Consider the following 26,110-nt stretch of genomic DNA (forward strand, 5'->3'; position numbering starts at 1 on the left):
TCCAATGCAATAAAAATGACTATCGTTCCAAAATTCACATACATTTTTAACACAATTCCATTGGAATTTAAAAGAGATGTACTGAAGAAGATCCAGGGGGAAATAGCTAGCTTTATCTGGGCATCTAAAATCACGAGAATAGCCTCAAACAAATTAAGGAGGAGGAAAGAGCAAGGTGGAATAGCAAGTCCTGACTTATATGAGTACTACAGATCATTTCAATTTAAGAATTTTAGACCCTTATTAAAGAAACATCAATTTTATCCAAACTATCTACAGAATTTGACGGGCAGAAAAGACCACTTACTATATAAGTTTGGTCATCCAAAATGTTTTTGAAAAATAAAACTAAAGATCTTATATAATGCGGTAAGGCTTTGGAACCAGATCAGAAACAATGTAAATATACCGTATTACAGTACTATAGCCCAGATATGGGATTCTCCAGGGACACCAGAATGTCTGAAAGACTCCCTGGCAACACCCCCAAAAAGAGCAGGAATTGAAAGATGGGGACAATTGATGGTAGAAAACTCTATAATAACGTGGGACCAACTATATGTAATTACTGAAGCCAAGTTATCAAAATTCAAATACTATCAACTAACCAGTTGGGCTAACTAACACTTTACCAGAAAAAAAAGGGTAACGAGAATCTTGAACACGAAATGATAAAAATATCACCAGTAAAGAAAGAAATATCAAAATGGTACTGGGCTTTCATCGGGCCGGAGAAGAAGATTTTAGTCCCGGAAGCAACATGGAGGGAAGACTTGCCGGACCAAGAATTAGACGTACAGACGATCTGGCAAATATCTCTAGAAAAATGTTGGTCCTGTATAAAACCAGCTGCACTAAAAAGGAATGATATGTTCACCATTCACAGGGCATATTGGACCCCAAATCGAAATTTAAAGGAACAAACACAAAGTACTGCCCCAAATGTAGTGAGGAGAAGGCGGATGATACCCACATGTTCCAGAACTGCCCCGCACTCCGCTCCTACTGGCATGAGATTGGTAAGACGTTGACCACGGTATTGGGAATCCAGATAACTGTAAATACCCCTATTATTATTTTTGGGATATACAACACCAATGAGGTGGGCACGGGCAAGCTAACTAAAAAACAGGAAAACCTCCTATTCATACTGATATTGCTAGCGAGGAGGGAGATCTGTATAAATTGGGCTAAACCAACACCACCCTCACACGCAAACTGGCTAAATTCTGTAGTAAAACATAATAAACTTGACAGGAAAGGGAAAAGCTCCAAGGGAGTAAACTTCTGGGAAATATGGGAACAACACTTTCAGATGGGCCATTAATTCCTCCTGGGTCACCGGATAACAAATTCCAATGATTAAAGCGATGACAATAATTCCAGGCAGAAATCATTTCTGTTGAGTAGCCAAGAAGGCTAGCTCCTCCTCCAACCATCGGAATTATTGATTAAGATAAAGAGCATTGGAGATAACTGATTGGTTACAATTCCCAATGGGATACTCCCCAAACACAGTCCAAAATAACGGGGCAGTGAAGGCATAGAACTTCGGACCACCAGACTCCTGAAGCCTCCTTATTCACACAATCGCATAATGAGGGGGAAAAAAATCCTATCTATAGCTACGCAGAGGCAACAGCCACTGGGTCCCATATATTATATATACACACACTTGTGGAGATAACCAAGAAAAGAAGGATGTGAAGAAGGGGGAACCAAGGTGAAAATACACTGGGGAAGGGAAAGGGTGTCAGAGATGGGAAACACATTCTTTAAAGAGCATAGGGAACCAAACTCTCCTTGCAGTACAGATAGTTTGCGATAATCTGTCAATTTTAGACATTTGTCATAAAGGTAGGTGCCAGGCAGCTTTACGTTATAATTCACCAATTTATGCTTTATCAAATCAATTATGGATTTAAAATGCTCCAGCACTAAAATAGAAACAACAATTATATATTGGGTTCATCAGAATTGCAAGGTTCTCAAAATAAAAGCAGCTGAAAAAGATGGCTGTGACCGCATTTTTTTGATAAAGTTAACATGATGTTCAAGAATGTAAAACATACATATATATATATATATATATATATATATATATATATATATATGAGAGAGAGAGAGAGAGATAGAGAGATGGAGAGATGGAGAGATAGAGAGATAGTCACAGAAAAATGCAATGACCTTGTTTAACCTGAACTAACCCGAGCAGAAAAGCTGGCATTTCAGCCTTTGCTTCTGGAACCACAACATTCCTCAAAAACGAAGAGACTCATCAGGAGAGAAGGAAAAAAAGCACAAAGAATACAAGTGACCTTTCACCCTGAAAAACCGTTTCTGTAACTCTACTCCCTGTTCTGGGCTGTTTCTAAAAGCTTCATTTAAGAATTAATGGGAGTCGGAACATGTGGACTCCCTTACCAAAAAGCAAACAGATTTTTATTGGAAAACGCAAAACATCTAGAGGCAAAGCCCGTGGGCCGATGTTAAGCCAGTGGGGGACAGGAACCTTACTACCCCAAAAAAAAGATATATAACAACAACAAATATATATATTTTGAAGATATCCAACCCAGTCACCCCGGTGTTTTATTTGCTCCCGAAGGTGCATAAGGATGTACACAACCCCCCTGGTAGGCCGATTATCTCAGCCATAGGTAGTGGGTTGGAAAATACCTCTAAATTCATGGATTCATTTCTCAATCCTCTGGCTTCACAACTGCCTTCATACATTCTTGATACAGGGGACTTCTTGAAATCCATCTATGATATACCCTGGGAGGAGGATTTGATTTTGGTAACAATCGATGTTACCACACTGTACACAAGCATTAAACATAGCGATGGATTGAATGCCATCAGACACTTTTTAGGAACAAGACCAATCCAATTGTGGGCTCATACGCAAATGTTGTTGTCAATGATTTCAACCTGCTTAAAGAATAATTTTTTCATTTTTAATAATGAATTATTCCATCAAACCTGTGGTACTGCGATGGGCACCTGCTTCGCCCCCAGCTATGCGAATTTGCATATGGGCTGGTGGGAGGAGCAGGTGATCCGGAAGCAGTACCAAACTGAATGGGAAAACAACATCCTCCATTGGAGTAGTTTTATTGACGACTTGTTTGTTGTCTGGAAAGGCTCTATGTCAGACCTAAACCTCTTTCTGGCGAGAATACAACAGAATAGCTTGAATCTAAAGTTCACGAGTACCGCTAGCACTGAATCTGTCAATTTTTTAGACCTCACTGTTTACATAAAAGATTGTAAAGTACAAACTAAGATATATAGGAAAGAGACCTCTGGAAACACTGTGCTACATGCCAGTAGCTTCCATCCGACATGTCTAGTGAACAGTATCCCCTATGGAAAGGGTCTTAGAGTCCTGAGAAATTGTAGTGACCCAGAAGACAGAGAATGTGCCTTAAGTGATTTACAACAACGCTTTAAACAGAGAGGATACAGTGATAATTGTCTGAAGTCATCTTTTAATAAAATCAGACAGAAGACCAGAGAGGAAGTTCTTTTCAAAGACAAGAAGATGAAAAAACAGGAAGGGAATGAATGCAGGGTAATCACAAACTACAACAAATTGCATGGATCTGTGAGGAAGATATTAAGCAGGCATTGGCATGTCATTAAAAATGACCCAATTATTGGTCCTGCTCTAACCACCAGACCTCTGATTACCTTTCGAAAGGCAAGATCCTTTAAACAGATACTAGTCAAAACCACACTGACCAAGGTAAAAAAGAAAAAAACAAAAAGTAAAATGAGCAATTGGTTGTCCAGAAAGGATGGGTTCCTAAAATGTAGGAAATGTAAGGCTTGTGAGCATGGGAAAAATACCAGTACATACAAACCAGGCATCTCAAACAGAATGAAAAAAATCAAAGGACAATTTGACTGTAAAACGGAGTTTTCGATATATGTTTTATGCTGTGGATGTAATCTACAGTATGTTGGTAGTACAATCAAACCCGTTTACCAGCGGGTACTACAACATTTGAGGGCGATCAAAAATGCAGACAGGTCATATCCAGTCGCCCGACACTTCGAAAAATTCCATGATAAAAATGTGAGCAGTCTATCCTAATATGTAATTGATTCCGTGCCCTTGAATGAGAGAGGGGGGGATAGGGTGAAGAAACTACGCAAACTGGAGTCGTGGTACATAGTTGAATTAAATACAAAAAGCCCGTATGGATTGAACATTGAAGAAGATCTATACACTCACCTTTGAATTGTTTATGATCTTGACGTCATTTTGTGTGGTTTATTCAACTTCCTGCATAACAAAGTTCATTTTCTCTAGGAGAAAAGTTGTAGAAATATATGTAACTGTTTTTAGATATGTATTTTCACAGATATCAAATAGAACTGATTGGGTTTGCCCACTGGGGCTTCATTTTTTGATAAAATCTTTTGATTCTTCTATGTACATTTAGAGTATTAGTCGGGCCATATTGGACTTGGATGTCAATTACTGAATATAATTGCCAGTATAGTGGTTTTTGTGAATCAAAAAAGCCCACTTGGGCTGAATAAGTTTTCTTAAAAATTGTGACAAGGTCCTTAATTGGGATAGAGGATTGAGCAAATAAGCATGAATCATGTATTGTTTCTTGCTCATTCTTTCACTGTTTTTACCACTTTGAATTAGAGGCTTTATTTATGTTTATTGCATTTTGAAACATTCATCTAAATGGCCCCGTAAAGAAATTTTACTTTAACACTGTGCACGAAGAGAATCTATGTAAATAACTTTTCCAGTTCTATGATTTTGTTAGTCACGTGATGCATCACGTGAGTACTGAGCACTTTAAATGTATGTATGTGTTTAAGCAAACTTTATCGTAACCAAGCCTGCTGGGTCAGGCGAAACGCGTTGACAGCGACTAAGAAAATAAAGAAAAGGTTTTTCCACCACGTTGTGTCGTCTCCTTCGAAAAACTGGTTCGAGGTTTTGAGCGCTTCATATATATATATATATATATACACACACACACACACACAAGTCCTATCTATCGAACTCCAGGAAGGAACTCCAATCAGACGATTAGAAACGGACAGCAAGATCCGGGGCAATAGGTGATACAGAGAACAGTGATAGATGGGCATGCACGGCACTTTTTATTTTATTTGCGAAATCCAGCAAAGATGTTGCTGATACAGATATGCATCACACACACACAACTAATATGATTGCATGTTCAAACTTGCAACAACAACAAAAAAAGAAGAAAAAAGAAAACCGGACAAACACTAGAGCAAAATCTATCCTTGGTCCAGGAGAGATAAAGGCTAGGCTGTCCAACGCGGGTCATGCCTGCCTGCCTGCCTACCATTAGCATCATGTTGTCCTTTGAACCTTATCACATAAATCTTACTCCCTCTTGGTAAAATCATGAGCCATTCATATACCGAGAAGTTTGATAAAAAAAATGTACACAAAAAAGTGCAATGAATGTGAATGGAAATAAAATAAGAGGAAATTGGCTTTATAGTGAGTGCAACAGCATCCAGACCTCGAATACACCTGGACAAAGATTAGAATTTACATTTTTTAAATGCCCAAAGGGGATCAGAATACAGACAATTTGTAACTGAACAGAACGAATGCTTCTAATGTTTTCTTGAAAATCTTCTGTTCAAAGACAAAGCAAAACAATGAATTAATCAAGTGAAGTTATGACACTCAGTTATATCATGTTTAATGGTTATCACACAAACAAGAGAAGCCAGGGATTTCAATTTAAAATCTCCAAGAAATCGACTACATTGTTTTAATTTTATTGGAAAATGCAGTCTGTAAATAGAAATTCTGTAAATAGGCTTTTGTTTAGGTAATTGGAAAGGTATAATTGGCAGATCGATTGTGGAAGTTAACTTTGGATAAGAACAAGAGGTCACTACGCTTTAGGTGTTCACCCTCTTAATATAACAGGGAAAGTGGCAGGTGGAAAGGTTTGAGAGGAGGAAAGGTGGTAAGGTAGGGTGGAAAATATTTTCCAACAGCAGACCTACAGAAGTCATTCGGAAGCTACATTTCTTTGATGGACCAGGATGGCCTTTTTATGCCACATAACATACATCGTGTCTCTACAGACCAAATTTTATGCCAGAGAATGGTTAAATGTTGTGTAGCAAGAAGTAGAGCTGCCTCGGGAGGACGCTACAAAGAAACCCAGTAGTATCACTCTTCCAAACCAGCACAGATTAGATCCAGTAAGGCCACAACCTACAGTAGAAGTCGTAAACAGTGCTTTATCCAGAAAAAAATAAAAATAAATCAATGATAAAAAGGAAGTGATTAGAAGTACCGAAGGTGACAGTTCTGATCAACAGGTACACAATTAGGGACATTGCTGGCTTCAATCCTGTGGCTTTCAAAGAAGGGTGCTTCCTGCAGAGACTAGGTGTTCGTTTTATCCCTCCACCCAGCTACTGTAACATGATACAAGTCTAGGATAGACACCACTAAACACCACTAAAAATAAACATTGATCAAATGCACTTTGGCTAAGTGACAAAAAATACTTTAGTCATGATCCTGGAGAAAAGAAGCGCTACCATTTTTAATGTAACAAATGGCAGATTCCCGCAACATTTTGTAAACCAGCATACATTTCCATTTTCATCAATCTATGGCAGGGAGTAGTAGTCATCAACATCACCTATTAAGGTAACTGGTACGTCAGTATTTTAAATAAACAACTTTACTACCAAGGTATATACCTGCATCTTGCTACTTTATTACCAAGAGAGCCATGCGCTCTGGGGATCTCAGGGAAGATAAAATTCTTTGATTACACTGAAAGGCCATTTGGAACCCCATTTTGATCCTTCACAGAAGACTAGCATGTGAAGATCCAGATGTTTTGTAATGAGACACACAAATAACCAAGATTTGATTGCATATAATTAAAGCAACATGCAGGACAACGCAATGGATGACCTCCCTTACTGCTAAAATATGATTCCGGTTTGGGATAATCAATATATGCTAATGATATGGTAAGCTAACAGTAATGTCACATGGAATCTCTATTTGAAGGCTGTGTCTTAGTTGCAACATTAGGCTTATTTCCTACTTAAATGGGCACTGTGAGAAAGATAAAAATCTAAAAACCTAATATTCCGGTTCTAGTTATCACCGAGGTGATTAGTGCCTTCCAGGAATCAGTTCCACCCTCTAGGTTAGTCAGAGAACCTCTAGAAGAGATGCCAATATTCTAGGCCATCACCCCTGGGCAACCACCTATGCATTTTGAGCATATGCCTAGATTGTGCAGAAGCAGAACTGTTCTCAGTGCTAGTATCCACTGCTTAGATTTCCCGGTTAGAGAGTCTCCCAAACCCACTTCAACTTTCAAGAAGCCTTCAACTCTAGCCTCTTTGTATCACCTTTGTTTATAGCTAGATTCCTTTTTAGGTCTCGCACCTGGCGACGCAGCGCGAAGTGCTGTCGCCAGACAGACCTATTGTCGCTGACTTGGCTCTCAAGGGAGACAGGAGATGGGCACGCGCAGGCCGGACTGGCAATGTGAACGCGCCTCACTGATCTGTCCCCCTTGGGAGCCAAGTCAGCATGCAGTTTCACTTGCATTTTTTTTAAAACTCGCCCCATCGTTGGAGCGGCCCTGGCGGCCCGCTCAGTAAATAAACATTTGCTCTGTGCCTTCATCGGCACAAATGACGAATCCCCCACTCACCCAGTGTGGCGGCTGGACGCGGCGCGGTACTGGAACACTCCATCTCCTCCATATTCCTGCGTGCACGATTCGGGGCTCCCTCCTTGGGCATGGGAGCCCCGCACTGCTATTCGCCGTTCTCCCGGGACTTCAGCTCCCGCACTTCCCCTTTGGCGCCGGGGCTCCCTCTTCACCGTGGGAGCCCCAGAAGTGTACAGGCGCTGCCTACACTGGCGGCACACGAAAATTACATGAACCGCAGGTAGCCCTCACCCTCCCAGGTCTCCTCTCCGCCCGGATGTGGAGCTGCTTTCTGTTTTGCTATTCCCTGCCTCCGAGCCTGAGACGGGGCTGCATAAGCAAGGTCGGAGGTCAAACATACCATCTCTAATTCTTCTGCAGGTGAGTGTCAAGGGATGCATGGCAGGAACCGTTTGCCTGTGTGCGAGAGGTGCATGTGTCTTGTTTTTGTATAGTCTTTGAATAGGGATTTTAGAAATACCAGGTATCCCCAGTAGACAGCTTCACCGTGCGTTCATATGCAGTAACATGACAAAGCCCCAGTTTCGCACTGACTTTGCACTGGATCATAACTTGGAACCGATGAGGCAGTAATCAGTATCTAAAATTAGATCTGTTCTTAATCATTTTAAAAATAAACTTGTACGACCTGAACCTTTCGGTATGTCTCGGGACAGTTTGGATTCAGACAACAGCCAGCGGGAAGCGTTTCACATATGCCCATCCACCAACCTCATCATCTCATTGGTTGCGATTGAACTGCATGTGCCACTTCCGATGTAGAATGGGGACATGGGGGTTGGCCATGGTAGCACACGTTGCAGCCAAGCAAAGACGCAGCCAGCGGAAATGCCTGTCCCAAATGGACGGTGAGTCAGTGCTTAATTCGTATTTACTGCACCCAGAGTGCAGCTGTGCCACACCCCATCCTCTGGTGGTACACTACCCTCTCCCTGGGTGCGACCGCAACAAGACAGCACAGGTTAACCGTGGGCGCGGTGCTGCTTTTTGGGAAATTGGACACGGGAGGGAGCAAAGCGCTGCGATGAAAGCAAAGCTTCTGTGTGTGCTTTAACCACGGCTCTCTGTGAACTCATTACCATTGCTAATGCAGTCGAGTCAAGTCACAATCAGGGCTGTTTTTGAACAAACATTTGAAGCAGGCCCACAATTTTGAGATTTTCAAATGTGAAACTCAGTAAAATAATAAAGAGCAAGCAGTAACTAGGCCAGTAGTTCGGCATTTTGCTACAGTGTACACGCCCACAGAGGCACAAAAGACAATGAAGGGTGAGCCCATGTGCACACAAGCAGGTCGCCTAAGTGCCTACAGCCGTTTTATCGACCTTCAGCAGACATACACGCATGCACCCATGTACACTGAACAAGAAACATGCAGCCCTTCATGCACATGGACCCACAGTTGTACATAACCCTAGAGGAGTAGATAAGGAAACAGCAAAACACCACACACCAGCAGGAGGCCCAGGTTGAAGTATAATACCGGAGCACAGGAAAATGTGCAAACATTGGAGCCCAGGAGTACACGCAGCGGGGGGGGAATTAGTTTATAAACATGCGTGGTGCACAAGGCAATTTACTCGCAGAGAGAGCAGAGGGAGATGCGTACAAGGGCGGTACTGGAAGATGTGACACGTGGAATCACAGTGTAATGTACCTAGACTTTTTCTTAGGAGTCCGATGTCTACTCCCCGCCTCCCCCCCTAGTGGCACTGCCCACGTTCACTCCTGCCACTGCCTGCACTGAGAATACCAAGCCAGGCTGTGAACAACCAAAGGGAGCGAGCGTGTTTCCAACACAGGGGGGTCCTTACCCCCTAGAAAAATGTTCAATTGGCTCAGTCCATATTTTAAAAGTTAGGTAATTCCTCAACAGATTTTCCCATAGAATTGGAACTTCAACTGGCGCACGCCTGGCTACTGTTCTGCAGAGGTCAAGGATAGGATGAGCACGTTTAAGACAGTGGCACTGTCAGAATCTCGCACTGCCTCCAGCCTCACCCCCCCAGAGCGCGCAGTGCTGTTGCATGCACACCAATCCACTTCCTGAGTACAGCCCCATACCTAAAGCAACTTACTCACCGTATGCGCTCGCATGAAAAAAAACCTCAGAAACAAAACGCCTGGGAAAAGACACTGTTACGAGATAGGCAACATATCCCACACAATATGAAGTTAAAGTGCGAAATGTAACAGAACGCATCACGGACTAAAATTACCTAAATAATTTTCGCATACATTGTCAACAAAGAAATCATTGTCTCCCTGTAGAGTTAGGCACTTGAAAGACAGGGTCAGTTTTAATGTGTTTTAAAATACAGCCGATGCCAACTACCCGTCGCATACAACACAGTCACACTCACATTTGTTCTCTTTATCGTTACTCCTCATTCTCGTGTCACACGCTGCCATAAGAGACAGACAATTAGTGTTGATTAAACAGTGCCAGTCTTGCACTGTTTACACAAAACTAACGGGCTGTCGAAAAGCAGCGGGGTGTGTGTGTGTTTCAGGGGGAGGATTGTGAAAGGAATCCTAGTCCCCATGATGGCGAGCCCCACAGCCACACACTGATACAAATTAACCACTGAATGTACCTCAGGGTAGCACTTGATGCGCCTCTGAGGAACACTGAGTGGCATGCCTCATGACAGCACCTGGTGCTGTACACCAAGGCACTGGATGATGTTGTTCAGGGCCATAGGGTGTAGACATTAGCGGCTGTGTGATTTGCAGTGAGGAACAGGGTGATGTCAGAAGTTGTATGAACAAATGTGCAATATAGCACACATTTTGATGTGCTGTAGTTAGTCACAAATGGTGTTATCGTAAAGGGCTCAAATTCAACTTGTCCTATTTTTAGGTCAAACCTAGGCAATGCATGCACTGCTCGGCGAGACATGATGTATCAAGAGTATGACTTGAAGCCCCGCCTACAACTCCCCCACCCCCCCCACATTTTTCATTGGCTTGTGTCATTGTCTGTCGTAAACTCTGGCTTCTGATTCATGAATAGGCTTGTAGGTCACTCTTTAGGACCGCCTTGTCTTCATTTGTAACCTCCTATGAGGACTGGCCCTTTTACTTCTATTGTTACACTCTATGCCTTATTCAGTCTGTAAACACCATTTTCTTTAATGAGTTGCTCCTACTGAATGCATGACATTCTTTCCTGCGACATACAGTGCACTTTCACTTTACAAGCAGCCCTGGACATGGCGCAGCTTCTTTGAAGTTAAATAGGTCTCGCTTCTACAAGAATTTGAGCAAATGACTCAATGCCTTTTTGTGTTAATTATCAAAACAGATAAATTAAAGGCATTATCATTCACAATACCAATAGCTTAAACTCTCATAAATGCGAGACCTATTGCATTGCAAATGCTTGTTTAGTTTAGAGCCTCGTCTGGTAGACCCACTGCACTTAAAATTCAAGTGGAAAACCCAAATAAGTATTCAACTCAGAACTGCACACTCCCAACAATGCGTATGTAACGTGAATGCCTGATACACAAACTTCACGTAAACTTATCATGGCGTTAACAGTGCTTGCACTGAGATAACCCTGATTGAAATGCAAACAACTCACCCTCTGACAGCATTAAGTTACATGCCTATGAGAAAGAGGGCGCCAGTTGGGTATTCTAGTGACAGGTGAAGTGTGGTAAGCTGCATGAAGAGGGAAACAGTAAAAGGTAGACACAGGTTCATTGCACTAACAGCAAGGAGGAGGGTCATACACATGTACAGTGAGGACTATTGTGCTACGCATGATTGTAGACAAAGTGTGCAAGGATGAAAGCTGTTCTCCGATAATGGAGCAATAAGCATAACGGGCAGCTACGTCAGTGAGGGTTTATTGCATGCATGTTTTCCATCAGTGCACTTTGTTAATAAATATACTCATCAAGTTGATAATAGTGTACATGTGGCTGAGCTGAATGAAAACAGCCATGGTTTAAGCTCTTTACTAAAGACCATGTGGCTATTTCTTAGCTGAGCAGGTAGCATGTTCTAGAGTTCTTCTTGTTCAAGACTGCAGGTTAGCTGAACCAACAATTCAGAATTTGTTCTACACTGGAATTTCTATTTTGACGTGCATCTTTGAGCAGAGAATTCGCCCAGTGTTTTGTGCAGGCGGTCTCTAGTTCTTAAAATATATGATGGGTAATGCAGAGGGCCTTGCAGAAAATCCTCTGTCAGACTGGGAGCAACTGCAGGGTAGAAATTGATGCATTCTTTTGAAAGCAGATATGTGGGTGCAGAAAGGTAAAGTAGAATTATTTAGTCTTGATAGAATAGAATAAGGGTTAGGGTTGCCTGCACCAGTTGAAGAGAGCACAGGAAAGGAAAGATCTTCCTTAGGATTCTCAGTCGACTTAGCATCCAAAAGTCTGCAAAGATCACTGGGTTTGGGTACATACAACACTGATTGTGTTGAACCACTTCAAATTATCACAATTAATATTTTACTTCTTAACCGTACAGCATTGATGAAATTTAGGATGGCATTACTCAATCACTTGGGCTGTGCTATGGATTATTAAAGCGATGACTTGGCACATACGTAACGACAAACACAATGGGTTGAGGTGTGACGGGTTAGGACTATAAATCACCTATTTACACAGGTGCCATATAGTCACAATTTATGATACCCTATGTGTGTTGTCCTTTGTACCCTTTATTATACAGACAATGTTATTACGGTGAGTCGCATTATTTTAACACATTATTGCACAGACTAGCGAACTGCACCGTATAGTAGGGCTACTGTTTTGAGTTGTAATAATTTATGGTTGCAGTAAAGAATTTTTTTTGTTTTTCCTTGGATCACTGTGGAAATATCAAAAAGTGTGGTGACTGAACCAATGTAGTGTCCTTGGTGCAGGGATTTAGTATGTACGTAATTAGCTGTACGTATGATGTGTATACTACATATGGCTTCCAGACTTGAGGAAATCACTGCTGTAAATTGCCAGATAAAACACATGTTGGTTAGTGGGTGCTCAAAGAAGAAACAATTAAAGGAACTGAACTCTAAGACAACGCAATGGAATGCTGTGTGATTCTTGGTTATGCTCGCACAGGCTTTATAAACAACACTGGGTCGCAGATGATGTCCAAGATATTGACAATTCCATCTCCATTACATCCTTCGGAATCTTAGTGGCAATCAATCAGTATTGTGGGTAAAGTTGCAATTATAGAATCTGTTTTAAAGCATGTATGATTTAAATACTTGACTTTCACCAAAAACAAAATTTTAATTTAGAATATTTTTTTTATAAGGAATGCAGCCCAAAGACTGGTGTACGGTGCCTATTGATTTGTTAAAAGAGGACATTGCTGAGGAATAATATTTGAAGTGTGATATCGCAATGTTGCTGGAAGTTAAAACTAAATAATTGAAGGCTTCAATAAGGACAATTTTAGCAATGCAAGGTGGTAGATGAGTCATTCACACAGCAGAGGGAGTACATTATTCGAGTATGAATTACTCTATATTGCCCTCAGTCTCTACTTCTTTATAGGAAGCCATAGAAGCAGCCTCTGGGGGAATCAACAAGCAGTAGCAACTCTGCTTTGTCATCAGCCTGTGCCGCTCCAAAAAAATGCCTCCTTGAAGTGAACCCTCCTGAGATATTTCCTTAAGTGCAGACTTCTAGCTGTCCATACCTGGCACACCTTGTTTGTGTGTTTCTAAATGATCGGCCGGGCTGAGTCCCCCCACCTGTCCCTGGGCTCCTTCAATCTGCTTCATGGGCTGTAAGGGAAAATAATAGGCATTAGCAGCTGCCAAGTAATTGCAAGAAAGCATTGCTAGATGGTTGGGCGTGATCTTACAAGCATCCAAGACACTTCTAAACTTGGAAAAGGGCACATGTCTAAAACACTGAAAGAGGATTTAATGGCTGTGCAGGAGTTACTGGCAGCCCAATTTGTTGCTATGTACATTGCTTGTGGCACAAACACTGAAGGAGTCATCACTTGCACCAACACATGCCAAGGCTATGCGGGACCAATGATGGCTTCTTCTGTACTTCAGGATCATTAATGGCATCCTAATCAGCACTTTGGAGCTGGTACTTGCTGCAAAAGGACCACATGGTGACTTACCACTGCCTCCGCACTGTAGGAAACAATTAATACAAGCCCAGTTGCCCCCGACAGTATTAAGAGTGGCCAACCACAACATGAGGCAACAAGAGTAGGTGAGATATCGTAGGAAAGATCTGATTACGCATTAAAGGCGCTCTATAAACTGAGGCATTAATGGCAGACCATATAAACTCATGTGAAATTGATGGCAACAGAAGCTCCGTATAGGGCAATTACCAGACACACAATATGAATTTTGGCACAAAACCCATGGGTTGAAGAACGCCCTCTAGGAACCCCCTTGCCCACAGTATCAAAAGCCTTCTCAGAATTGAAAAGCATCAGCACAATAGGGTCTGTCAGAGAAAGCAGCCATGTCAGGCCCATGAGCATTCTGCATATACTTGTGGTTTGGTGAAGAATTAAGTCACACTGGTCAAAGTGTGCCAGGTGTATTAAAACCATGATCAGCCTATTTGAAAGGATTATGTGTAAATGTTTACCTCTGAATTAATGAGCGAGAATGGCCGGTCAGAAACGCAGGAGTCCTGTGATTTTGGAGGAACCACAAAAGTCAACGTATCTAGTCACTGTGGGAACTGGACTGCCCAAACAGCTTCCAGGAACATGGCCAGAAAGAGAGGGAGCTATAGTTGTTGCCTGCCAGGCTATGGAACCCCTTCCTGGCAATCTGTTGGGACAAGCATCTCACACTCTTCAGCAAGGCTCTGAAGACTTGGCTTTTCACAGAGATATTAGCCTGAACCTCACTTTATTTCTGTATGACAGTCCCTCCTGTAGCGCCTTGAGGCCGCCTCTGGGCTAAGTTTGCGCTTAAGAAGTCTAATATTCATTCATAGTGTTTAGAATCATCAATAATATTCTATAGGGAAGCCATCCAGGCAGGGTGTTTTGCCCGTGTGCATCTCCTTCACTGCACACGCGATCTAAGGATGTGTGATTTGACTGTCAAGTTCCAGTCTGTCCTCTAGATATATATTCTTTGAAGTAGGAGCTTGTCTACAAGTGGGGCAAGGCACTCTAAGGTTGGTTGCTCATGTGTCTCAAAGAGGCTATGATAGCAGTCTGCAAAAGTGGCCACTATTTCAGGGAACATGGACATCCTTCTCCCAGAGAGAGGTAAGAGACGAGCCTGGATGCCAGGTCTCTGATAGCTAGCCAGTACAGTAGTTTACTGGATTGGTCTTCCCATTCATATATCCTCCTTGTTAAAGCCAGCCTTGGCGCGGCTCATTTAGACAAAGCTGTCAGAGGGAGGCTTTGTCAAGCTCAAGGCGCTTGTCTAGGGTAAATTACATAGTCCTCTCTGTCCAGTTTCAAAATTCTGGTCTCCAGTTTGCATATCTGTCCCTTTGTTTTCCGTTCCCTACACCTTTCATGACCACCTTTCTGGCCATCAGGAGTATGCTGGGTTAGTCCGCCATACTCCGGTTCAGGTCAAGGAAAAGGCATTCAATTCCTAGCCTAAGAAATTTTTGCACAACTTGTTTGCCAGGCATCAAGCATTGAGGCCACAGATTGGTCATAATTAAGGATCTCTGTTTTCCGTTTAAACAGATTTTTACATATAAATAAGGATGGAAAACCTGTTGGTTTTTGTCTGTATTTATATATAGAAACAGGAAAATACTTACAAAACAAATGCTCCTGCAGCCTCTGTGCTCCTCTATAAAATTTGAGTCAGAGGTGCACACGGGCTGACGAAAGAAATCGTAAACTGCTGCCCATAAACTGCCGCTCCTAAGAGGGGTGAACGAGTGCAGCTGGGAGCGCCGTGTCTACAGAGACCCTCCAGGACCACTCACAGCAGTGGTCAGGCAAGGTGTAAATTGTTGGAGCAGTGCAAGCAGCAGATGCCCATTAAAAGGTGTGAAAAGACTCATTGACATCGGCTAAAGCCCCAGCAACCTTTTGTTTTTGTATGGGAGGGGGAAGGAAGTTGATGTTGCAGGCCTTGGAGGGGGCAGACATGCCTAACAACTATTAGCTCGCAAGGAACGGAGCGGGGGTCAAAGGGGAGCGCATTAAGAAAAACATTTATTTTGAAATTTAGTACATTGTTAAAGGTGGAGCGAAAGTCCCATGAAACGGATGGTTGGGTCCTACGAGGGAGTGAGTCACTCCTGGCAGGGACCAAAGGAACCCGAGATTGCGGCTCCCAAGACGGATTGGGTGTGCTCAGATATGCCTTGTAACACCGGCGATTTTCAAGTGAGGTGAGCCCAATACTCCTACCTCGTATCCATACCACACAGGGCAAGCAAGAGTGCGGCATGTGATGGCGACAAAATACAGCAGGTATTATAGAAAGGTGGTTCCATTCCAGGATTTCCGAGCCATAATTATCGCATATTGCTCTTGTCTCCATAGGCCCTAGGAGCTAGAGAGGTTTCACTTCTCTGGGTACAGGGCTCGACAAATCCACTCGCCCGCTCGCATTTGCGAGGGAGAATGGATGAGGACGAGCTATTTTTAGCTCCTACTCGCCCTTTCTGGCGAGTAGGAAACAAACTAACTTTTGTCCTCTGCCTTTGAAAACGGAGCAAATGTGACAAGATAACAAGATTTAAAGGCATTTTTATTGCTCACAAAGGAACTAAGCAATAAAGATGCCTTTAAATCTTGTTAACTTGTCACTTTTGCTCTGTTTTCAAAGACAGAGGTCAAGTAGGTTGCAGTTGGGTCGAGGGGATTTTCCAAGTTACTAGACCTGCAGGACTAGTACAATTTTTCAGATTTGTCGAGCCCTGGGGTAGTGATGGGGAGGGTCTCCCCTCGCTGATCAGCCACCAGTCAGGAGAGCATGCTTTCCCTGAGTAGGGCCTTAGGGGTGGAACGATCTGGGTGGGAAGAAACTTGCCTGCACTCTCTTAGGAAGGCAGGGACGCTCCCAATGTGAATAATGCATTTAGCATAGGATCCAATTTAAAAAAAGCCCAGCTAGAACAACCTAGTGAAAGTGTGCATGACCATTTAAATAAATGTGGTAAAATACTAGTTTTAGCCTCTTTTTTTCTTGCGACAAAAATAAATGTGGCAGATAAAATGACCATAAAATAAATATGGATAAATACAGACAGAAAGGTTTGAAAAATAAATTTCATAAAACCGGGAACCCTAGTCATAATCCGCTGTTCCTACAGCAAAAGTCGGAGCTTAATGGGGTGCAATCTGAGATGCCCCGAGCTAGGATTGTAAATCCACGGAGTTTGGTCCTGGGACAGGGGGCAGCTGGACCCAAATTACAGTGAATAGAACAAGAAATGCTAGCCCTCCTACTTATTTAGTCTCGCCTTAAGTTTATGAGACAACAAACAAAAATCAACGTTTCTTTGTTTGTATGGGTAATTTTATTTAACCCTTTTGTTCATTATTTTTAGTAAGATTTATCTTTTTCCATAGGCAAGAAGAACACTTTATATACACCTATATACAAATACAAAACATTTATACATATTTACAACAACTATACAAATAACACATTGAATCAAACAGTTATCAACAAACTTCACGTATGAGAAAATATATAGCAATTCTATGTTCACAAATGGTTAATCTTTGTGAAAATAAACAAAAAACCGCTACTAGACCCAAGAGGTGGAAAAGAAATGATGCGACAGAAATCAGAAATTAATTCACAATTAGTTCCACCAATAAAGACTGAACCCGTCAAGGGCAAATATTTTGAACTGTCTGTCTGTCGTTTGCCTTGCCACAATTAGTTCCACCAATAAAGACTGAACCCGTCAAGGGCAAATATTTTGAACTGTCTGTCTGTCGTTTGCCTTGCCAACGCGTTTCGAATCTGTCCAAGCTTACAGATTCTCCTCAGGGCTCTCTCAATGTTTTGGATCTTTATACAGAGTGCGGACGGCTCTCGTGATTCGGTTGTACACGAAGGGCTGTGCGCCGCATGAAGTCAGTACTTTAGAAGAATAATTCTTAGTCGGGTGTGGCATTAGATGCTATCTTAGGTCCTCTGTTTGCTCATTCTATCCTTTCCGAGCGACCTAGATTTCTAGTAGTGATCACGGGGCGTCGATCGCCATGCCGTGTACTCGTTGTCCAACTATCACTCGTTCAATCAGTGGCGGGGGTGCGTATCCCTCGCTGTTGTATGCGTCTTACTCGCGCTTTCTTCCTCGGGAGCAAACCAGGAAATGCAAACTTGTTTAACCATTTGTGAACATAGAATTGCTATATATTTTCTCATACGTGAAGTTTGTTGATAACTGTTTGATTCAAGGTGTTATTTGTATAGTTGTTGTAAATATGTATAAATGTATAAATGTTTTGTATTTGTATATAGGTGTATATAAAGTGTTCTTCTTGCCTATGGAAAAAGATAAATCTTACTAAAAATAATGAACAAAAGGGTTAAATAAAATTACCCATACAAACAAAGAAACGTTGATTTTTGTTTGTTGTCTCATAAACTTAAGGCGAGACTAAATAAGTAGGAGGGCTAGCATTTCTTGTTCTATTCACCGAGCTAGGATTGGGCAGCCATCTTCTGAAGGATACCAGCTGGGGCCAGTAACTGAACGGTATTGCGGGACAGGGTTTTGTGAGCTACTGACGTGTATACTCTTGAGCGTGGCATGCCAAGTCTGCAGTGCATCTCAGAGTCCCAACCCCTCGACCCTCTACAAGTGACTGTTAACCTACCTCCGTCTCCTGGGTCCAGTTGACTTCAAATCGGATAGCATAGTGTCATTAAAAATTCACAGCCTATGACTGACTCCTTGCGGCAGTCACAAAACAAGTATCTGGAGTATCACCAGGGCGAGCTGGCAAGCGGTGGAGGAACCAACACTAAGGACATTGTGGTGTTGCTAGAGTAGCACTTCTTAACCTTTTCCCTTTTGAGTACCCCAGTGAATAAATAATGGCAGCCGAGGTCTATAGCTCAAGCATTTTCTATGCTTTGAATCTCAAAACAATAAAGTGCCAAGTACACAGCAAACAAATACAGAAATCATTAAATATTTTACTTCATTCAAGTCGAAAAAATGTTAATGGTAAGTTGCAGCATTTCAAAAATAGTTTTACTTCTAAAAAAGGAAGGGATATGCGACTCTAGCACACCACTGTCCTTTTTGCTCCCAATGCGCACACCAATGTTTCAATGATTCATACTAGAATCTCTTTCCTGATCTCTGTTGCTCCCATAAATCTAGTTAGGGTTAGCAGCGTTCTTTTTAGCTTCCAATTTCAAGTGTGTGCTATTAAAATGTTATATTTTGTATTTGGCTTTATTATGCATAATTTAAAAGGCAACGCACAAAATGTATTCTACTTGCGAAAGACATGTCAGGAGGCAACAACAATTCAAAACAGATGGGTGATCAAGAATGTTCAGTGTGAGCATCTTGAGGAGTCCTATTAGAGGGATCTCAACTGGTTTCTGTCAGAGTGCAGTCATTCAGCTATCTTGTTCCGATCCTCACGATCCGATATTAAGGGAGAACGCCCCCATGCAACATAACTGTCTGGGACCCCGGTGCCGGTCACGAGCCTACTGTGGTCTAATAAACTGGCCAGGAGTTGGGAGCGGGTGAAGATAATTCATATCAACAGACTCCAGAAAATCTAGGTAGCGCTCGATCTTCGCCGGAGTCTTTTCGTGGAGAGTGATGAGCATCATAGCGGGGTCTAAGAGGCTGAATTTCAAGTTTATGTAAGCAGTGCCCAAGTGCCAAGAACTGTGGTCTCGTGGTGTTGCAATTGATAGCCATGGTCTGTTTGCTGATGCTGGCACATGTGAGTGAACGTGATGAGCTCTCTGAGATTGCAAAGCTTTTAAGAAATGTATGCCTGTGAGGTGAAACAAAAAATGTAGTCGGGAATTCAAGCATGCTGCCCATTTCAGCTTTCTACAATAAGCAGAGCTCGCTGAACGCAAGCCATCTTGCTCTACACTACCAAAAAACATTTATAAAAAATAACATTTATTTAAACACAGTGACCATTTCGCTCTTTATAGCTTTATTTGGAATGATCATCTCCTTACCTTCCATCCTTTGCATACCTTACTGTCTGCGCGCTCCCTACTTTAAGCTATATTTATATGTGCCAACTCTCCACTATTGTTTTTCTGCAGTTTGCCCACAAGCCCTTCTTTGAAAACCCATCCCTGCAACCTAACTATACCAAATCTCCTAGGTCGGTCCTTTTGTTGCACTACACATTGCATGAGCTCATATGCCAACGACTGACGTCTAGATCCTGTCACTTCAATCTACCACAAAGAAAGGGTATTTGCGTATCCATGCTTCCCACTAGCCATTGCTTTAACTTACATCCTTCCTAATTAGTCGATCACAAAAACGGTGGCTTAAATGCATGAAATGCTTTCCTTGATAGCACAGGACTAATCCAAATAACCAATCATAACAAATAGAAACCATTTACCAACAAACCAATAATCAATGCATCTACCACGAACATATGGTTCTGAAGCAGCGTGCCGTAGCGATTGAACACCGCGTCAAGTTCAGTAAGCGCTACATAAATGTAATTACAACACAATAGCAATCGACCACCAGCAATTGAAGCAAACAGGAAGCAGCGGTGGCCTCCCTGGACATGTAAATTGTATCAGAGCCTTCAAGAGGTAAAAGGAGAGCGCCGTGGGACAATGTAGGAGTACGGTAATAAACCGTAGACTACTTACACGGACGGTCCGTGAATTTTACTTCGTCCGTCGTCCGTTGCCGATCTTTTAACGGATGTCATTCGTCTATAATTCTAGCACTTCCGGGTCGCATAACAACCAATCCCAGGGTCGAACATATTCTGGGAGGCGCCTGGAGTGGGCGGTACTGCTAACGAGTAAAGTGGCCTAGGATTGGAGCATGTGGGGCACTCAAGCACAGTCTAGCGGGTCATAGAGAATTTCGATGTGCTGATTGGATGTGAAGTTCACACGTGCTTTTGTGGGGGTCCATCGTTTTACTGTCAGCAAGTGGCGCTCAGCTTGGAGCGATAGGGGTTGAAAGCCACAGTTCCAACTGAGGTGAGTCTGTTAGAGATAGACGTTGATAATTGTCTCTGGCCGGTAGGCTTGCCGTTCTAGATAGGAAGGAGAGATGGCGCAGCTCGGATTGGGGCCCCATGTTATGAGAGTGAGCGACAGGTCAGGGTGGACCCTGTTACGGTCTATTCATGACTGACATTTGTGCAGGCCTTTTGGCATTTAATCTGGAGTTCAGACGAAGCGTCTGAGACATACCTGCTCTGACCTGGACCCGAATGCCAATACTGGTACCTTGCTCCTACTCTTTTTTTACAAGAGGCCATATTGAGAATCCAACAACATGTACCGTAGACTTATTTTTCTGCCTGAAATCTTTTTTCTTTAATTTATTTATTTTTTCACATATCAAAATTATAAATTTCTACAAATCCCTCAATGTTTACACATTGCACCTCACCAAAAATCTTACTTGATAAAATCTACAAACATTCTTCCATTTTACACTCTCATACTCTTTTCATGCTGTATTTTCATTCACTCGCCACACAAACAACATACATCCTATATCTTTGAATTTTTGTTTTTGGGACCTTTTTTCAAAAATAAGCCATAGCATTTGATCATACAACACAAATGACAAGTTTAAACAATTTAGACTTTGTTTTATATTCTTATGGCTGAAAACACAAACTGGTCTACGCGTTTCGAACTCTTTCCAATTGTAGAGTTCTCATCAGGACCAAGCAGCTGAAAAACAAACAAAAAATGGTCTTTTATTCACTCTAAATGCCCGATTGCACCTCTCATTGCACTCTATGGTTAATTGTCCGGTGATGCTTACCTTCACTTAGTCTAGCTGTTATGATTGTGCGAAACCCGGTGTTGGGAACTGTATCAAAACACAAACAAGAGAGACTCCAATTGTGACATCTATCCTATTGGTACCTATCGCGACAACTCTATGATTTTAATTCCATCAGCCATCATTGGCGACAAACATAAACTTACATCAATGTCTCCATATGGCGCTCGTCTCACTCGGACTGGTAGATGTCCTGCGGGAAGCGCCTATAATCAACAAAACCAACTGTTCACAATTCGCATCTCTGTGTAGGTGTTATGTATGAGCACTTATCATTCAAATATGTACTCACTTAGTAGAGTGGAAGCTTCTACTAGTCATATTCTCCTTTAGTTGGGGGCAGGGGCTTCCTTTCTCCTTTGCTCGTATTCCTTTTATAGTCCAGTAGGGGGAGCGGACCTACAACTAAAAGTATGGGCCGCATTAGCTATTATCTACACCACGCTTTCGCTGGACTCATGAAATTAATTTGCAAACAGGTTATTACCTCTTTTGTTTCAGTTGTAAGCTGCAAGCGTGTCGGAACACGTGGATACTTCCGCATTCTCAAGGTTGGTGCGCGTTGCATAGGGGTGCGACCTTACTCACTTAAAACGTGGTGCACTTCCGGTAGTGAGGCTCTCTGGGAGCTGTAGTATGTTCCCCATCCATTGTTACTCTCGAAAATTCGTGGTTAATCATACCTTGTATGTAGGCATAAAGCTTTAAAAGCTATTTCCGCGTTTCACAGTGTTAGTGCACTTTCCTGCAGCGTACAACTTGAACCGCATCGCGTTTCCTGCAGTAGAATTCTCTAGGTTATGAATCATGTTTGTACTTTAAATATATTCATTTAGCAAATGGCACCTGACATGAGTGGTTAAAATTAGACTGTGGTTGTAATACATTTTACTTTTCAATAACATTTTATTGTTACTTCAAGACTGTGGTCACATAGGATACTTTTTTAGGTCTCGCCTGTCGATGCGCATGCGCATCGAGCAAGGCGAGAGTATTGCGAGTTAGAAAAATGTCTCTAGTGGGAAAAAGTATTATATTATTTTTTGGTACCTCCAGTCTATACGGTTAAAAAATGGGAGACCTCTTGGGTGATGTCACTAAGTTTCTCTGGTCAACTAATTTCAAACCCTACCCCAAGGCTTTTCCTCAGGACCTAAGGTGCTTACTCCCCGTTACCACTCCTTCAGTCGTAGACATACCTTGTTCTCAAATGAATGTAGAGATAGTTGAAAAATTGTAAATATAAATATATACAGCACCTAGTCGGTCTGTTTCTTTGATCTCTAAGAGGATATGAGAAGATGGAGAATTCATAAAATACACGGTCCTATGGCCTTATTACAGCTTTGTGTTTTGTACATAGTGCACCATGTTGAGTAGATGGTGAAATAGTTCTTGTATTTCAAAAGTGAAGTGTGAGGAATATCGTGAGTTATATACATATGGGAAACATACACCAACTTAGACAAAACACAGAAAAGAACCTACACGTAATTCACCTCAGTCAGACATCATGAATCCAAACGGAAGAGGAGGGATGCCTGTAGTCACACAAAGCCAAAAACCTCCTGGCTTCATTTCTGGCAAACCGTCCGCAAACTGTAAGGCTAGGCAATTTTACATCCCAGACTTTCTCCCTGCCATGTGGAGTACCGCAGGGATCCTCGCTAAGTCCGACACTATTCAACATCTATGTGTCGGACCTGGCGAGGGTCATAAAATCCTGCGGAATCTCCCTGACTACTTATGCTGACGACACCCAATTGGTGCTGTCAATACACAATGATGGAATCTCGGTGGCAGCCAACTTCCAAATGGGAATGATGGCAATAAGCTCCTGGATGTCATCCAACTGTCTTAAACTCAATTCTGATAAGACAGAAGTGATGACATTCGGGAGGCTTCAACCTACCTGGTCCCCACAATGGTGGCCCCACCAGATGGGACAACCCCCAGAACCTGTAACGAAGGTACGCAACCTGGGCGTTATCTTCGACAACAAGCTGTCATTTCAGCAACATGCTAATGCAGTGGTTTCCTCTTCCTTCCACACACTAAAAAGGATAAAAAAAACTAATCCCATACCTTCCTCCTCATGCAGGCAAAACCCTGGTCAGTACTTTGGTATTCTCCAAAACTGACTACTGCAACGCACTGTTTCTCAATGCACAACAAAAGGTCCTCAATAAACTGCAAACAGTGCAGAATGCAGCAGCCAGGACACTGCTATCCATCCCTAGGTTTGCATCGGTCTCCCCCTACATCCGACAGCTGCACTGGCTACCGGTGAGGAGCCGTATCAAATTTAAAGCACTATGCATAGCATACAAGGCTATCCATGATCATGGACCCCTATTTTTAAGAAGAGCCTTCCGACCGCTTGAACACACAAGAACCTTGCGGTCATCCTCAGCACATTTACTCATGGTCCCCCGTACAAGAAGGGCCAACTGGGGCGACAAACGCTTCTCAGTGGCAACAGCCATTTTGTGGAACACACTCCCTCTACACATCAAGTGTGCTCCGACCCTTCTGAATTTCAGAAAGAAACTAAAGACCTGGTTGTTCCCTGCCTAAACCTCCATACCCCTCCCCCCCATGAGAGTTCTGCATCTACAGCGCCGAGACACCCAAGGGTATTTGCGCGCTTTAAAAATTGTCAAATAAATAAATAAATATCTGTTGTTGCAGTCCACTTGCCCTCTCTGTAAAGTAATGTCGGGGGAACTGGGGAGAATGAACTGGAGGTACCTTGAGGGGGGGGGGGAGTCAGGGTGTGTGCATCGGGTAGGGAGTCTGGGTCATGTCCGCTACAGTCTGTAGGTGTGTCACAGCGTTGTTTGTGGGCTATCATTTGGACAATGTTGCTAGTAGCAGTATACGGTGCAGTACGTTGTGGAGTTATTGTGCGTTACATGTTGGTTGGGGTGGTGGGGGCGGTGTCCTGTGTACACTCCTGTGCGAGGTTCGTGCTTCTGAATCATGTGGGTTGCGTTGAGAAGTGCTTGGGTCGGTACACGTGTGCAATTGGTTGAACTGGTGGGATAATAGGGCTCATTCCATAGATATGGGATATTTTCGTAGTCCCTTCACCTCCTCCTCCCGCAGTGTTTCTTCTGCCGCTGCCCATTTCTGCAACGCTCCCACCCACGCCTCTATCGGGTGGCCCAGTGTGGCTCGCTGTAGTCCCACTTTGTTAATGAAGAAACTTTAGGGGAGGTAAATGATGTGGCAGTCATTTTATAGATGAGCTGCTTTGTTTGCTCTTGGTGCTCAGCTCCATCGTACTTACTTACTTACTCAAGGCTACTCCTTTGCTTTGGGGAATAACCGTCTGCCCCTGGCTATGAAGATGCCGTGGAGCGTGGCCGGTTCTGTTTATCTAGGTAAATGTGCAGCCTTAAATGCAGTGGTGGTGGCAGAGAACTAGACTGCCAACCGCCAGAAAAAGTATGCGCTCCTTGTGGAGCATTATGGTCAGTACTCACAGGCGTGAGTTTGCGCCCAATAGTGGCGACTGAAAAGGAAAAAAATTTGGAACAAATATGTTAATTAAAAAGAGGAACTTGGCAAACGACACTAGATATATATATATATATATATATATATATATATATATATATATATATATATATATATAATGATTCTTGATAGTTGCACCACACAATAATGTAAATCAAATTTTCAGTAACCACAAAAATCACCGAGCCAAACGTGGTGATCCCGAACGTAGGAAGGCAGTGATACCGTTAGAGGTTGTGTCAGAGCTACACCATGGACACACTGTGTGGTTACTGAAAATTTGATTTACATTATTGTGTGGTGCAACTATCAAGAATCATTGATTGTAATTGGGAATACGTTTCCCTGTGTTGTGAATTGTACACTAAGGGCTGAGTGATAGACCCTAGCTCCAAGCTTTTTTGGACCATTTGAACCCATCATTTAATGGTGGCCAACCTCATTGCTGGGGCGCTGCCCTTTGTTATAATCTAGGTCCCCCCTTTTCCTGTCCTGAAGAAGACCCGCAGCTGAGGTGTTGATCCTCCCGCTACAGCAATAGGGTCGAAACGTTGACAATTCCCCCCCCCCCAATTTGACGCCTGTACCCTCTGTTTCCAACCCCCTCCCCATCATCGAACAACTTTAGATTGAGCGTATGATTAAAATACGTGGGGCAGGCGCTATATACTAAGTGAATAGTACCTTAGTAACATTTGTAATTATTGGAATATTTGTTTATCTACCTTTTTTCCTTTCACTTGAGCACATACTTTTACACAGTTTACTGCACCTGGCAGTTTCCTCCCGACTCTTGGGACTTTTTTTAACAATTTGTAGATAGGAATGTGAAATAAATTTGCAGACGTTTTTTGCTGCTTTGTAAATATTGTTGTGTATAAT

General features: G+C 42.5%; 2 protein-coding genes across 4 annotated transcripts in view; one reads left to right on the forward strand and one right to left on the reverse strand.

Annotated features, from left to right (window-relative positions):
* Positions 1-20,645, reverse strand: part of ASB7 (ankyrin repeat and SOCS box containing 7) — a 258,258-nt gene extending 237,613 nt beyond the window's left edge. For all 3 annotated transcript variants that reach the window (XM_086958060.1, XM_086958059.1, XM_086958061.1), the window contains exons 1-2: positions 20,542-20,645; positions 13,422-13,509 (exon numbers count right to left, since the gene is read on the reverse strand). The gene's annotated coding sequence lies outside the window, so the exon portion shown is untranslated. The remainder of the gene's footprint in view (positions 1-13,421; positions 13,510-20,541) is intronic.
* Positions 20,646-20,784: 139 nt separating this feature from the next.
* The window catches only part of LINS1 (lines homolog 1), a 141,724-nt gene continuing 136,398 nt past the window's right edge, over positions 20,785-26,110 (forward strand). Inside the window, exon 1 of the mRNA XM_086958062.1 lies at positions 20,785-20,883. The gene's annotated coding sequence lies outside the window, so the exon portion shown is untranslated. The remainder of the gene's footprint in view (positions 20,884-26,110) is intronic.

This window comes from Lissotriton vulgaris, chromosome 2_1 (genome assembly GCF_964263255.1).
Source record: "Lissotriton vulgaris chromosome 2_1, aLisVul1.2, whole genome shotgun sequence".
NCBI classification, from domain to species: Eukaryota; Metazoa; Chordata; class Amphibia; order Caudata; family Salamandridae; genus Lissotriton; species Lissotriton vulgaris.